The sequence below is a fragment of the Quercus robur genome, chromosome 2 (genome assembly GCF_932294415.1).
Source record: "Quercus robur chromosome 2, dhQueRobu3.1, whole genome shotgun sequence".
Taxonomy (NCBI): Eukaryota; Viridiplantae; Streptophyta; class Magnoliopsida; order Fagales; family Fagaceae; genus Quercus; species Quercus robur.
This window is the reverse complement of record NC_065535.1, coordinates 67871126-67882550: the sequence shown is the minus strand read 5'-3', so window position 1 is coordinate 67882550 and position 11425 is coordinate 67871126. Positions and strand designations below refer to the sequence as shown.

The window sequence follows — 11425 nt, the reverse complement described above, 5'->3', positions numbered from 1 at the left end:
GGTTAACCTTTTCCATTTTGGTTCGCCATGAAATGAAATGAACAAATGGGATAATTTTTCAACCATACACGTGTTTGCTGACTTTATTTTTTATATATAATGAACAAGGGTTATAACCTTTTCTAGGCAAAACTTGCCAAACAGTGAAAATTCTGAAAAAATTTCGCCGGACAGCACGCGTCCAAACTTATTTAGTTAGTTAGACTGTTTTTGAAAGTCGAGTTTGGCAAACTCGACTTTGGGCTGGATTACAGACACAATAGTGGCGTTTTTTTTAGTGGCGTTTTTAAAAACGCCACTATAGGTTACCTATAGTGGCGTTTTATATAAACGCTGCTATAGCCACTAAAAAAACACCACTATAGTGTGCGTTTTCCAGCCCAAAGTCGAGTTTGGCAAACTCGACTTTCAAAAACAGTCTAACTTACTCAATAACTTTGAACACGTGCCACACGCCTAATTTTTTCCTAAAAATAGTCTGTTTGGCAATTTTTTCCCCTTTTCTAATATATATATTTTGCATAAAATTTAGTTACAAAATTGGTTATAACATTAGGTTATAACCTTATTTAATATATTTTTATTAGAAATAAATTTTAACAAATCTACATCTTTTTCTTTTTCTTATATTTTCCATACTTGCAAAATTTCTAGTAAATTAAAGATTAATAACTACGTAATCAATAAATTATTTAAATTGTAAGTTTTTATAGTTTAAAATTATACATAAAATATAAGTATACAGATCATATGGTAAATAATATCCAATTAACACAAAATTTAATATGTGTATTAAGAGTGTAAAGAACATACAATTCAATAGTTAGATTTTCAAAATACGCAATAATATTTATTTTATTGAGTAAGGTTGTAGTCTTAGGCTACAATCAGTTTTGTATCTAAATTTTATCCATATATTTTTAATGCCCTAATTTATGACCATACCAGTTCTCATTTTTGTTATTTAACTTGCATACACGCACCAAAAATATTTGAGTTGTGTCTCCCCTTGAGTTTAGAGACATTTGAGAGAAAGAAATGATTTGGGTTGAGTTGTTAGCTATTGTGAATGCTAAGTAAAAAATGAATATTTTAATTGTTTTGTTGAATTTTTTATTCCAATTAAGTCTTTTGCTAATGAACAGTAGGCCTTCAAACCAAGAGAGTTATGTGTTGTTTGGCTCTAAAAATGGTGTATTCAATTTTTTTCATTTTTGTGTATTCATTTTCTGAATTTATATATGATAAAGGACCCATTTTTACATTCATTTCTGTTTAGCACTTGTTTCCTAAATTTATTTTTTTACTTAAAAAATAAAAAATAAAAAAACTTTTCTCACTTACACTAGTCTATTAGAATTCTAAATAGAATCAACATTTCTCTTTTCCCAAGTTCCACCGACGTAAAGAACCAAACATTTCATCCATTTAATAAAAATGGGTCCCACTCGTTTTCAGTTTTATTATGAGAATAACATGTATTCATTTTTAGAGAAAATGAAAACGTTGAAAAGTTGTATTCAGTTTTTGTACTCAAATCCAGTTTTTGGAGTACAAGAAATGAAAACTGAGTACAAAAAACACAACTAAACAAGTTTTTTGTGGATTGAAAATGAATACTAAAAAGTGAAAACAACAAATTTTTTTTTTCTCTAAATCAAACAGCCTTTTAATTATTAACAAACAATTTTTTGCTAATAAACAGTAACTTAAAGAGTTTTACTCTCCAAATTAAAGAGAATTGTGGTTTTAGAGTGTTTGTTGAAGATGCACCAAAGTCCTCAATCAAATTTCCGATACTGTTTCATCACGTCAAATCTATAAATAGCCCCCAGCTAATAGATCCCTAAGTACCAAATTCCTCTCTCTCTCTCTCTCTCTCTCTCTCTCTCTCTCTCTCTCTCTCTCTCTCTCTCTCTCTCTCTCTCAACATGGCATTTAACCTTGCAATGCCAATGAGGCCATCAATGGCTTGTTTGGGTTCTTTGAAGAAATCAGAAACTACCATTTTTGGAGCAAGTGGAAGAGTCCCATCTCTGAGAAATGAGAACAAGAGTTTGAGGCTTACCATTAGATGTTGGAAAGATTTTGTTCCACCAACTACAGTTGTTGATAAAACTACCAGCACAGACCAAACCCAAGATACAGCAACTACAACCAACAAAATAACAAGAAAAGAAAGACTTCCCTACTGAGTTGAAGTTTGGTTGCTCCACTTCTGCTTTTCAGGTCTCTCTCTCTTATAAACACACATACATTCATTTATATAGAATATGTGTTTTGCATATATAATTGTTTGTTTTTAGACCCCTTAAACACAAACAGATTAACCTAGTTATTTAGCCAAGTGATTAACTTAGGTAAATTATTCAGATCTAAGTTAACACAAGTAAATCATATCATATAAACAATACGGAAAATAAAGAACACAACGATATGATAACCCAAGAAAACCAAACTGGTAAAAAACCTGGGGAGGATTTAACCTAACTATCCTCAAGGTAACACCGGATCCACTATGAAAGAATTGAAGTTTTACAATAGTGACTTAGACCACTAACATCCTATTGCTACCTCGAGTAGAAAACTTGCTACCTCGAGTAGAAAACTTACTACCACGACCACGTGACAACTTCGAGTCCACGGACTACTTCTTTCCTTGATCCACAACAACCACAAGTTCACCCACTTGTGTTTTTCTTTAAGCTCTTTATGCAGCTACTAAAGTGATCACCAAGCTCTCGACATCAATCTTGATCTTGACAACCCTAAGTGTGTATAGAGGCAAATACCTCTAGATCTCACAAGAGATTCACACATACAGCATAAACAACAACATAAAAACGTGACTAGGGTTTTTCTTTTTATACTTAAGGCAATACATAAAACCCTACACGTCATATGGGCTTGGGCTTGGGCTTGAGTTGGAAAATTCTGTAGAAAAACATCTGCACGAGCTTTGATTGATCGAGTCTAATTTTCAATCAATCGAGCCTTGCAGAAAGTGAACAGCAATTTTTTGTAATTACTCAATTCCAACTTTACAATAAACATACTTTGAGCTGCCTAAATCTAGACTCTAAGTTTTGATCATGGTTTGCCAACATTACACATTGAAGTTCTAAAAAGTTTAGATCCTAAATCCTTAGAACCTAACAAACTCCCCCTTTGGCAATCCATGACAAAACACATAATAAAAACAAAATGCTCAAAGTTACAAAAACAGCCCATTACAACAAAATTGCCCAACCAAAAACAATTCAGCCTAACTACTATCTATTAGTTGCAAGTGTAGATAGCAGCACGACTGAATCAACCTGTATATTCCTGAAACACTCAACAAACACATAAACGCATGTGTGGAAAATACAAATAAAAAAAAATAAATTCCTGATTTCATAAAACATAAAATAAAAGACATATATCATGAATAACCTCATAATATAAATCAATAGCCAATGTAGCACAATGTGAAACAAGAAAAAGAAATAAAAACATAATGTCTCCCCCTAACATATACATCACATAAAAATAAACACATCAAGATAATTACATCATGAGCCAAAAAAATAAGTACAAGATGAAGCACCTAGATACAATCTAAAGCTCCAAAAAACTCAAAAATCTCCCCCTATCTCCATCCATATGTACTCCCCCTTTTTGTGACGAATTGCCAAAGGATAATCAAGACACATCATCAAAAGGAGGTGGTGGAGGTGACCGTCGAATGCTCGCCAAATCCACACGCAAAGCCTGAAGCTCCGTAAGTACGTCCACCAAAAGCAGACCATGAGCCGCCTGAATGGTCATGACAGTGCCCAACATACGACGAATGCTAGAATCATCCGAAGTAGAAGGTGGAGAATCAACAGCGACCGTCGGATCAACATACTCCTCAGCTGTAGGATCACCTAAAGACGGAGGAGGAGGAGGTGCAACACCCGAAGAAGACTCTACACGAGGGCATTTAGAGCTAGCTCTCATCTAAGCAGCTCTTTGCCTAAGGATTATGGCACCTATAGGAGCTATAATGTGTACGGGCTCAGATGCAGGAAACTCATCTGAACCTAGATGTAACAAAATCCGATGAATAAAAACAGGAAAGTACAGACCATGTGCAGTAGAACTACTCTTATGAACCTTAACCAAGGATCAAATGAAAAGAGTAGGAAAACTCATAAAAGCATCTGTTACAAGGGCATACAAAAACGCACATCTCTCGATAGGAATGGTGTGCAAATGAGAGATGGGCCAGATAGAATGGCAAGAAATCCAGAAAAACAGATAATGAATCTCGATCAACTCATGAGAGGTAATCCGAGGATCAGTATCCCACTGAATGGAAGTACTAGTGAGATATGACATAATTTCATCAAGAGGAAAGGTCTCATCATAAGGGTACACAGGATGCTGTACCTTAGTCACCCCAAGAGTAGAGGCCACTACCGAAGGAGTAATGACATACTCTTCACCCTGTATCTAACTCTTCACAAACTGAGTGTTGGAATCATTGGAGTGGACAGAGAGGTTCGAGTAGAACTCTCTAATCAAGGTAGCTAGAGGAGAATGATCTATATCCAACAAAGGTAACCAGCCCCTACGCTCAAAATTCCACCAAATTTCCAAGTTTAACTCATCTAACACAACTTTTCTCTCAGCCCACATTGATCTAAAGATGTTCAGCTTCTCATAGGTCTCTTGGTTTTTCTGAGTTCAAAACCTATCACTCTCAAAGGCTAGAGTAGAAGAGGAGGTGGTTTTCCTATTGGCTCTAGTCTTCCTAGTCATGATGCTAAGAGTTGGAATAGGATAGACAGAAGAGAACCAAAGAAAGAAAAATAAAGAAAACCCAAGGGCAGACTGCATCAGACAAGGTTAGAGCACAAAAAAATATATATAGAAAAGTACAATCTATATGATGCATGAACAGAATAAACAAATGATGCATGCTCTAATGCATTGAGAACAGTTCAATTATACTTTAAAAACACAGAATTGACTTGAACATAGAGTTTTAGAACAAAAACCCAAACTTTGAAAAAACCAATTTAAAAAATCCCAATAAATTGATCAATTTATCATTACACAAGCTAGATAACAGTACATAATGACATAATGAATCAATTACACAAGCCAATTTCATCAAATTAATCTCAATTTAACAAAATCCCTAATTTCGTTAAGTTTCAAGCCCTAGAATTTCCAATTCTTCCCAATTCACCAAATTGATCAAAATAAACCGTGAGAAACATGTTCACATCATCCAATAACAAAAACCCATTGATCAATTTTGAAAGAAATCATCTCAAACCCCAAAAATTATTAGGTCTGAAAATTTCCCTAAAATGAATGAAAAAATGCATGAAAAATGAGATTAAACTAAAAAAGAAAGGGTAGAATGGTCTTACTGGTACTAGACGTCAAAAATCTTGAGAAAAATTTGAGGGAAAATGACAAAAAATTGACTTGAATTTGGATCGGTCGAAGAGAGAGAGAAAATAGCTTTTTGAAAATTTTGAAATATTGAAGAACACATGAAAAGCTCATGTTTTAAAAAACTCTCTGAACGATTTTTGATCGGTTGAAAAATAGGTTTGATTGATCGAAAATCACATTTGATCGAACCAACATCAATCAAGTAGCGATCGAGCCAAGCAGATTCAAACCAAATTTTTAATCGCAATTTCGATTGGTCGAGAAACAAGTTCAATCAATCGAAAATCTGGAAAAATCAATTTTTTGAAAAACAGAGCATTTTAATGCAGAAACTCCTCAAAGCACAATGTTTTATGAATAAAATGCATGAGTATGAGATGAAATTTTTTTCAAAAACCCTTGAATTTATCCCAGATCTTCCAAAAACTAGATTTTCAATCAATTTGTCCTTAAATCTCAAAGTTTAAAACACATTTTGCATTAAATTCAAGGGACTTTTAATCTTGGATGGCCACAACAAGATCACACACAATATGATTTACTAAGTTTAGAAAATAGTAACTTGTGTAGTGTGTGCAACTAGCAATAGCTTGAGATACATGTGAGGTGATATGTAAATAGTGATTAATCACAATTTCTGCAAAATTCATCACATAAGTTTGAAAGTGACTATCACCTAAAGAGTTATATCATATAACTCTCACATCTCCTAGAAAACAAGCTTGCAATCATGGAAGTTTCTTGATTTGCCTCATAATATACACACCAATTTTATTTTATTTGAAACTTATTAAGATAGCCAAGATAATGTACACACCAATTTTATTTCAATTTGAATTTTATTATAAGCTAAGACTACACCTTATGTTCTTTTTGTACATGTGCTACACTTTCTCTGGCACAAAATCATATGATATGTACTAGGGTGTTCATGATTGGCTAGTAAACAGTGGTGAGATGGTTATTTATGCCTTTCTCTTAGGACTTTTTAGTCCTTGCAATCAAAAGCATATGACTTCAAAATCAAGATCATGTGATCAAAAATTATAAACAACTCCCACACAACATGCACTACAAAGCTAAAACTAGCAAGGTGCAGTAAAATAAGCTCATCTAAGTTAAACAAGGTACATAAACATGTTATGTCAAGATAATATGGCCAACATTGATATCAAATCCAAGAAAAATAATGCAAAACACATTTTTCTTTCCTTTTCCTCCTTTTTTTTTGTTTTTTTTGTTTTTTTTTTTTTTTAATTTTTGAAAAGAATAGCAAAAACAACCTAGTATGAAATGCATGAATGTTATGCAATGCAAATCCTAGAAAAACAATGAAAACAAAAACAACAAAAAGGAATGGTCACAATGAATAAAGCAATGAAGCACAAGGACCATGTCAGAAAGACTCAATTAGATTGAGTCTTTTACATCCAAAACTTTTTAAATGCAACTCTTGCATTGGAGTTATTATTCATATTAGAATGATGAGTAACTCCAGGATTAGAATAAAGGTTTAGAGCCTTTACCAACTCACCAATAAGTACCATGGGATCTTGTGCTTGAGGCACAAGTACTTTTGGCTTATTTGCTTGCTTAGTAGCTTGCAACTTGAAACAGTTTGGACGAATGTGTCCAGGCTTTCCATAAAAATGACAAACCCATACAGGTCTATTATGCAACTTATCCTTAGGAATGGTAGGATTTTTAGGCTTAGATTCTTTAAGATCAACCCTAGTCTTCCTAAGAGGTGTAATTTCTACAAGTTTGACAATCTCACTCACGGAAGGCTCAGAAGAAGAATGAATCTTAGGCACAGAGATGCTATCTTCAAAACCTAGACCAGTTTTGTCTAAGGGAGACTTTTGAATACTCAACATGTGTTCAAGTTTGGAACTAGCAGACCTATTTGTTTGTTTTCTAGCAACAGATAATTCAAGTTCCAAATTCTTAACTTTATCAAGCAATAACATGTTCTCAGTCTTCACCTTATCAAGCAATTCATTAGCATCAAACAATTTCAAGAGCAAATTTTTCTTATCAAGTTCAAGAGAAGCAATTTTCTGTAAGCCTAAATCAACATTCATAGCATCCTTTGTAGCAACCTTGCAAAACTTATTATAGGCTTCTTGCAAATCAGCACTCTCAGAGAGTTCTCCATCAGAAGGATTCTCATCAACCACAACACTTTCATCAACTACAACAGTAGCTGTGAAAGTAATGAAGTTTCCATCCTCATCATTACCAAACTTATGATCAAAAACTTCATCATCACTAAAGGTTACAGCCGTAGCTTTACCCTTTGATCTCAAGAATGTAGGACATTCTGATTTCACATGACCATACCCTTGACAGCCAAAACATTGTTGACCCATAGAATTATTAGAGGTTTGACCTACTTTCTCTTTAGGTTTCTTAGTATTGTTCACTTTAGTGGGATCATTCCTCCAAAAATTTCTAGGTTCAGCATTGTTTTTACCTCTTGCCCTTCTATTATTGTTCCTAAGAAAGTTTCTAAAGTTCTTGGCAAGATATGCAATCTCTGTAACAGAGAGTTGATCATCAAATCCATTCCCATCAACATCATCAACTGACTTAAGAACCATTGATTTGGATTTGTTTGTCTTGGGCAGGTCTAACTCATAAGACTGGAGAGATACTACAAGTTCATCAATAGGGATGGAGTCCACATTCTTACTTTCAGTTGTGGCAATCACTTTGTGTCTAAAGTCCTCAGTCAAAAATCTAAGTATCTTCCTAACAATCTTAGGTTGATCATAGATTTCACCTAAATTATAAGCAGAGTTAACAATATCATTCAGTTTAACATAGAATTTATCAAAACATTCATCATCAGACATTCTAATACTTTCAAATCTAGTAGTTAACTGCTACAGTTTTTTAATCTTAATTGCCTTTGTGCCTTCATGCACAATTTGGAGAATATTCCAAGCAGTATGAGCACCCTCAACATTAGAGATTCTCTTGAATTCCTCCATAGAAACAGCATTATAAATAGCATTCATAGCTTTACTATTAAAAGCGGCTGCTTCTTTCTCAGAAGTTTGTCACTCACTAACAGGAGAGTAGTGGGCTTCTCCCATCCATATTCAACGGAATTCCAGATTCTCTCATTAATAGATTTCAGGAATGCTTTCATCTTTACTTTCCAGTAGGTGTAGTTATTCCCATCAAAGTGAGGTGGGATCACAAGAGAATGACCGTGTTCCATGACAACAGGGGTCAAGGATCAACTCTTAAATCAAAGGATCTAAATACAAGGGCTAACCCGCTCTGATACCACTTGTACATTTTTAGACCCCTTAAACACAAACAAATTAACCTAGTTATTTAGTCAAGTGATTAACTTAGGTAAATTATTCAGATCTAGTTTAACACAAGTAAATCATATCATATAAATAATATGGAAAATAAAGAACACAATGATATGATAATCCAAGAAAACCAAACCGGTAAAAAACCTGGGGAGGATTTAACCTAGCTATCCTCAAGGTAAAACCGAATCCACTATGAAAGAATTGAAGTTTTACAATAGCGATTTAGTCCACTAACATCCTATTGCTACCTCGAGAAGAAAACTTACTACGACGACCATGTGACAGCTTCGAGTCCATGGACTACTTCTTTCCTTGATCCACAGCAACCATAAGTTCACCCACTTGTGTTTTTCTTTAAGCTCTTTATGCAGCAACTGAAGCGATCACCAAGCTCTTGATATCAATCTTGATCTTGATAACCCTAAGTGTGTATGAAGGCAAACACCTTTAGATCTCACAAGAGATTCACACACACAGCATAAACAACAACATAAAAATGTGGCTAGGGTTTTTTCTTTTATACTTAAGGCAAAATATAAAAGCCTACACGTTATATGGGCTTGGGCTTGAGTTGGAAAATTCTACAGAAAAACATTCTGCACAAGCATCGATCGATTGAGTCTAATTTTCAATCAATCGAGCCTTGCAGAAAGTAAATAGTAATTTTTTGCAATTACTCAATTCCAATCTTACAATAAACATACTTTGAGCAACCTAAATCTAGACTCTAAGTTTTGATCATGGTTTGCCAACATTACACATTGAAGTTCTTAAACATTTAGATCTTAAATCCTTAGAACCTAATAATAACTGACATGTAATGAAATGGTACAGACAGAAGGAAAAGGTGATGAAGGAGGGAGAGGACCAGCGACCTGGGATAGTTATATCCAAGATGATGATGGAATCACGGACATTGCAGTTGATTCATACAATTGTTACGAAGTATATATTAATATTGCTACATAGCTCTCAATAAATGATATAAAACCAATTCTACAAAAGTTTTTTTTTTCTTTTTCTAAAACGGTATTTCTACACGGGATGGAAGTGCAGAAAGTAATATATAGAGCACACAACTCATGTGCATATATAGTTCAAAAGTTTGACCTCATTTCTAGGAAGTTGTTGGGGACTCTAGTAGCATTGTTCATCACATTTGTTTTAGACATCATTACTCATTACTTTTGGTGTATCCAATAAATTTCTCTCATTTTCAGAAATTTATCGGGTACTCAATAGTATTATTCGTCATATTTCTTTTACATATCACTGCTCATTCTTGAAGTATCCAATAAATTTCTCTCATTTCTAGAAAGTTATTGGGTACTCAATAGCATTATTCATCACATATCTTTTACATATCACGGTTCATTGTTCTCAAAGTACCTAATAAATTTTTTTTAGTGGATCAAATGAAAATGTGAATCTATTATTTATCCTGGAAAAGGGATAGTGACTTTTTACTTTGATAGTGTCACTCAACGGAAAAAAAAAAAAAATATATATATATATATATATATATTATCTTTATTTAAATGGGCCTATTACATAATTCAAATTGATATTATAAATGTAATTGTGTATTTAATTAACATCACATTACCTGAATAGATCTAAATTCTCCACTGCTTGTTTGCCTCAAGAAGACAAGAACACGCAGACAAAAATCCTAGCAACCCACGGTCATCTAATCAACAACAAACCATGATGACCAAGCTGGCAGGAACAATTCATGATGACCGACCTTCAATTTATAGCTCAGCATGGACTAATCATCTATACTATTTTGGTTTGACAGTTTTTAGACCCCTTAAACAATTGATTAAACCTAGGAATTAGCCAAGTTGTTACTTAGTCCAATTAAACAAGTCTAGGTTATCACAATAATAAAGATCAAATCATGCAAAGCAGCGGAAAATAAATAAGACAATGATATGATCACCCAGGAAATCAAACCGGTAAAAACCTGGGGAGGATTTGACCTAGCTATCCTAAAGGTAAACTTGAATCCACTATCTTAAAAGAATTGAAGTTCATACAAAAGGACTTACAAGCACCCCCGCTTGACTTCCTAATGCTACCAACCAATAGAACTTACTGATACGACCATGTGTAAGCTCTGAATCCACGAACTCCTTCTTTCTTGGATTCCCACCAACTACAAGCACCCCAGCTTGTGTATTCTTTAAGCTTTAATGGCAGCATCTGAATTGATCATCAAGGTGTAGAAAATATCTCCTCCTTGAAAACCCTAAGTTTGTGTAAAGGAAAGCTCATCTAGATCTCACAAGAGATTTACACAAACCACAATATGAGCAACACTAAAACGTGGCTAGGGTTTTCCTTTTATACTTAGGACAAATAAGAAACCCTAAAAACGTTTTAAAACAAATAGGGCTGAGATGGACGAATCTGCAAAAAAGCATTCTGCCCGAGCTTCGATCGGTCGAGCCTAAGCTTCGATCGATCGAGCCAGGCTAAAAGCCACAGTGCTTCCTGCTTTAAACTCGATTCCAACTTTACATTGACATACAACTTTGAGCTAACTTTAAACACTTCTAAACACATTGTTTTAATCATGGTTTGCCAACAATACAAATTAGAGTTCTAAATACATAAAATCCTAAACTTTAGAACCTAACATGGTTCCT

At 34.1% G+C, this 11425-nt stretch overlaps 1 long non-coding RNA gene across 1 annotated transcript; it reads left to right on the top strand.

Annotated features, from left to right (window-relative positions):
- The first annotated feature begins 1673 nt into the window (after nucleotides 1-1673).
- Nucleotides 1674-9681, top strand: LOC126714668 (uncharacterized). Its single transcript, XR_007651656.1, has 2 exons — nucleotides 1674-2229; nucleotides 9606-9681. It is a non-coding gene; the product is annotated as an uncharacterized LOC126714668 (long non-coding RNA).
- The last annotated feature ends 1744 nt before the right edge of the window (nucleotides 9682-11425 follow it).